Below are 5641 nucleotides of genomic sequence, written 5' to 3'. Positions count from 1 at the left end.
TACATTTCAGAACTTCTTTTCTGTAAACATACACATCCATTCCACGACCCTCAGCCCTAAATCATGCTTCTTACCCCTTGGAGTATGGTTCTCTGTAGCACGTTTACCTCCAATAGGTTGTCTATGTGTGGTAGAAGAGTAACTCAAGACTTTCATATCTTAACCTAGCTTAAGGACCAGAAGGGTTCTTGTGGGGAGAGATACGCTCCTTGAGATAACATGGACCCAAGTCATTGAGAGCTTTCTAGCTTAGAACCAGTGCTTTGAGCTGGACTTGGAAACAGTGGTGCAGCTGTTGTCGCAGGTGCGTTCTGTGCTCCCTTTAACCACTTTAAAGAGTCCTTTTGGCTCATATCATGGACTGCTGGTTGAGAATCCCTACAACAGGACATCTGTGTAACCCAGGGACTTGTCTGAAAGGTTTTGTTATACCAAGCTGCTTTGAAAGGCAACAATGAACGTTTTGAGCTCCTGTATCATTTGGAGTGCAAGGAAAGGCCATGAGGATGCCCCTTTTCCCCACCTCAAGAGGGATGTGGTGGCGCTGCGCGGTAAACTGCAGAAGCCTCTGGGCTGCAAGGTCAGAAGACCAGCCTCTGTGAGATTGAATCCACATGACGGAGGGAGTTCCCATCGCTTGTCCCAGCTCCTGCCAACCTAGCCATTCAAAAGCATGTAAATGTGAGTCAATAAATAGGTACCACCTCGGTGGGAAGGCCACGGCGTTCTGTGTCTAGTTGCGCTGGCCACGTGACCATGGAAAACTCTACGGACCAACACTGGCTCTACGGCTTGGAGACGGGGTTGAGCACCGTGCCCTTGAGTTGGACACAACTAAAGGTCAAGGGGAACCTTAACCTTTCCCCACCTCAACTTATCCTCATCCATCGGTGCCCTCTCAGGGAATCACTAGATGGCAGGCTAGTGCCAGGTATTTCTGTCCAACTGACTCACTAGATCACAGCACTGACAACAGGAGAGAAAAAAACAGGAGACCTGCCCTTCCACAGGGCTTTCTTCCAAACAAATAGTCCAAAGTGGAGCCTTTCTTGTGCAGCTCCTTCACTTCCTAATTTGCATCCTTTCCCCTTCTGTTCACCTTTCCAGCAACACTTTGGTTTGTGTTCGTTGAGGGCCTTCTCTGCCTGAGCATCTGTAGGTACTGGAAGTGAGAGCAGTTCCGTTGCCAACCCCATCAATGCAGATGCTGGCCGTTTTCTTCTATCTGACCAGCTTTGGGCTGATTCCAAGGGACAGTATTGGAAAAAGACATTTTCCAGCACTGGCTCGTAGGTTCCTACCTTGAAGCAATGAACAAGCGCATGGAAGTGGTGCATGGATAATCTGCACACGTTTAGACAAGGAGAGGGGAGGTGAAACGCACTGTCACATGAAAAATAGCAGTTTGTGCCAAACTATAGTTGCAGCTCATTACGAGTTTCTGCTGCTTATTTATTTATTTAACCACCCCATTCGTGCAATGCACTATTCTAGGTGGTTTATAACATAATGGAGTACGCCGACACAAAACAATAGAATGATAAAGAAATCTGAGAAATAAAACATACTGTATAATACTAAGAGGCTTGTTATCCTGGTCACAGGTGGGACATGAGATGTTGGAAAGCAGGCAAGGTCACTAGGACTTGGTTTTCTGAAAGCTGGCCATATCAAGAAGGGTGACCAGGAAAGCCATTGGTGGTGGTCCTGCTGAGATGTTGAGAAGGACAGTCAACAGATGACTTCAAGCCAACATGGGTTGACGCAACAGCCAGCTTGGAGGCTCACACGGAAATGAAAGACGGCACACTTAGCCCCTTTGAAAACCAAATCCCATTGCATTTGCTAAGAGCTGTTCTTAGAGCTTGAAAGAAATGCATTACAAGTAATGTCAAGTCATCTCCAGTTCAGCATTTGGAAGTACTGTAATAAATTACAGGTAACACAATGATGTGCTATCGTGTTTCCCCGAAAATAAGACAGGGTCTTATATTAATTATTGCTCCAAAAATGCAATAGGGCTTATTTTCAGGGGGGTGTTTTATTTTTTCTCATGTACAACCATCTACATTGATTCAAATACAGTCATGTCATCTTCTGGTTGCTGCACAAGGTTGGAGGGCAGGGTTTCACTTAACTAGGGCTTATTTTTTTGAGGTAGGGGTTATATTATGAGCATCCTGAAAAATCCTACTAGGGCTTATTTTCAGGTTAGGTCTTATTTTCGGGGAAACGGTACTATTTAGTAGCAGGCACAATGACGTGGCATTGTCAAAGTGACATTAATTTGGTGTGTGGGCGTGGGAATGTTAAAGAGTTGCATTTTCTACTCAAGGGTATTTTGAAGAAGGATTTCGAGCAGATGTTTCCAATATTTGAAATAATGGAGTGGGGAACAAAGCCATTTAGTAAACCATTAACCTCTTGCTCCGGTTAGCAATAATGAGTTATCTTGTACAGGGAATGGATGGATTTGCAATTAGCTGTCTAATGAAATACTTCCAGGGTGCGTCCTCCCAAACGCTGCTCTGGTTGGAACAAGTGAGGCATGCTCTGATCCCTGTGTTCAAGTGTCTGAGAGGCTGTGGATGTGAAGACTTCTGCGTCTTCTAGCTTTCTCACACCTGGGAGTCTCGGAAGAGCCTCTGAATCTGACCAAAGAATGGGCCAACTTGACTTTCCACTCAAATCCCCTGCTAAGTGCGTACTAGTGCTTCTGGTACAGGAGAGAGTATATACCAGTCATCCCTTGTAGCCACTCATATCCCTTATCTTTCATGGGGGGGTGTCTATTAGTCCACTTGTCCAGTCCTCCTTTAAAACTGTGCCTCTTGGTGGTCTTCCCTACATTGTGTGGCAGGGGATTCTACAGCTTAACTCTGTGCAAGGTAGGAAAAAAATATACTCTTTAAAAAATCTGGCTTGATACTGTCAAACTTCAGTAGACGACCCCCTCTGGATTTTCAGTTATCTGGAAAGAAAGAGCACCTTGATGGCTGAGGGATTCTGGAAGTTGTAGTCCACAATTTTTTTCCCCCAGGCTCTGGCCTGGATGCTATGTTTTGTTCTTCCAATATATAACTCGCCACAACTGCAAGGTATCCGGCCTCGTTCCAATATTCCTTCATTCCTGCTGTCTTAAGGAGACAACTAGAGATGGAGACAAAGTGCCAGTTTGATGGTTCATGCCGGTTTGTTTTTTTGGCCGAACTAAGTGTTCCCAGCCCTGCCTCCTTTGGTGGGTGCCCACTTAGAGGCCGCGCCCCAGTTTCCTTGCCCCGCCTCCTCCAGGCGGGGCCTCTGAGTGGGTGCCTGTAGGCGGAGGAGGAGCTTAGAAGCGCTGAACGCCAAAAAAACGAAACCGGCATGAACCGTTGAACCAGCGGTTTCTGCCCCGTCTCTAGAGACAACATTATACATTGCAAACCTGTGTTCGAACACCTGCGTAACAACCTGAATCAGAGACCACCATTGCATCGATTTCACAGTCGGATTTCCTACCTGTCGGGGATAAAACTAATGTGCTGAGGACCGTATCTGCCCTTCCTCTTAGCTGTCAAACATTCTGAAGTGCATGACTTGTGACTGCTCTCTAGTGCAGAGTTCAACTCAAATCTTATTTCATCGGCTTCCGTAGCAAGCTATTATACTGCTCCATGCCCATAATTTTCAGCTGGACAAGCGGAAACCAGGGGCTGGCAGTACAGTGACTCAGTTCTTTTCTTAGATCTCCACACACCCACATCCATCCTGTGCCCAATATATTTACGAACCACTGAACTCGTGTGAGCTCTCTTGGCTCACACCCTCTTCCTCAGGCATAAGAGGAAGGCTCTTATGCCTGAGGAAGTGGATTTGAGCCACGAAAGCTCACATAAAAATAGAGCAGTTTGTCTTTAAGGTGCGACAACAATGTTGGTCATAATTCATTTTTATTTTTGTTTTGTTTCTTGTCAGATAGGCAAGCATAGACAAATGTGGCTACCACTACGAAAAGTGCAACCATTTGATCTGAAAGACGGGTATACCTTCAGGTTTCATGGTCTGCCCACAATCTTTTGATCAAAAAGAAGCAGAAAGGAAATTTAATGGCAGTTGCAAGTTTTTCAGGCTGTTTGGCCATGTTCTGGAGGTTTTTCTTCCTAACGTTTTGCCAGTCTCTGTGGCCGGCATCTTCAGAGGACAGGAGTCAGAACTCTGTCTGTGTTCCAGTGTAGTGTGTGGGATAGGTGAGTATTTGTAGCTGTGGGATCAGCTTTTGTCCTTTTCAGGAGATTGGGTGATTGGGTGTTTTTTGTTATCGGTGTATTGTTGTGATAAGGGGGGAGATAATCTGTCACTGTGATTGATGGGCGTCATTAGCTATTACATTGTGTGCAGTGATCACCGATCCTTGTGGTTGGGTAGAGTTTATTGACCTTTTTTCAGGCTACATATTTCAGTGCTGATAGCCAGGCTTTGTTGAGTTTTAGACTTTCTTCAGAGTTGGCCATACACAACCTACGTACAAACACTATTCAGGTCCACCACAAAAGTACAACAAATGTTACAGTCAGCAAAGGACAAAAAGGACCCCCTCACCACTGCAGGAGTATACCGGATACCTTGCAGTTGTGGCCAGGTATATATTGGAAGAACAAAACACAGCATCCACACCAGAATCAAAGGACACGAGAGACACTGCAGACTAAAACAACTGGAAAAATTGGCAGTAGCTGAACATGCCCTGAAACAAGCTGGACATTAAATCCAATTTCAAAACACAAAAGTACTGGACAACCCCAGCAATCATTATGTTAGAGTACACAGGGAAGCCATTGAAATCCACAAACCAATACAGCTTCAACAAAAAAGAAGACAGTCTAAAACTCAACAAAGCTTGGCTCCCAGCACTGAAAAATACAGCCTGCTAAAAGTCAACAAACTTTACCCAACCACAAGGACCGGTGATCACTGCACACAAAAGACTAGCTAACAACATCCATCAATCACAGTGACAGATCATCTCCCCCCCTTATCACAACAATACACCCATAACAAAAAACACGCCGATCACCATAAGCACCCGATCTCCTGAAAAGGACAAAAGCTGAACCCACAGCTACAAATATTCAACTATCCCACACACTACACCAGAACACAGAGTTCTGACTCCTGTCCTCTGAAGATTCCGGCCACAGAGACTGGCGAAACGTTAGGAAGAAAAAGGCCAAACAGCCTGAAAAACCTACAACAACCATTGGATCTCATCTGTGAAAGTCTTCAAGAATACAGAAAGGAAATTTCCTCTACACGGATAGGTAAATTTGCCAGCCACATTTTTCTCCCACATTTAACTGCAATACATGCTGATCAGAGTTGGAGAATGAGTCCACTTTTAATCCCAACAGGAGTAGCCTCACTGAAATAAATGGAACATACAGTATGTACCTGGCGATGAACAAGCCCCATTTATTCCAATGAATGTACTCTGGATCCAAAGCTGGCTGGTTAGCTCAGTGATTTAGGTCCCTAGCTGTGGAGTCAGAGGTTGGGAGTTCGATTCCCCCATGGTATCTCCTGGGAGAAGAGCCAGCCTGGGTGGCCTTGGGCCAGCTGCACACAGTCCCAGGGCAAATCCCAGAAGAAAAAAATGATAAAA

Source organism: Pogona vitticeps, chromosome 10, assembly GCF_051106095.1.
Source record: "Pogona vitticeps strain Pit_001003342236 chromosome 10, PviZW2.1, whole genome shotgun sequence".
Lineage (NCBI taxonomy): Eukaryota > Metazoa > Chordata > Lepidosauria > Squamata > Agamidae > Pogona > Pogona vitticeps.
This window is presented reverse-complemented; position numbering follows the sequence as displayed.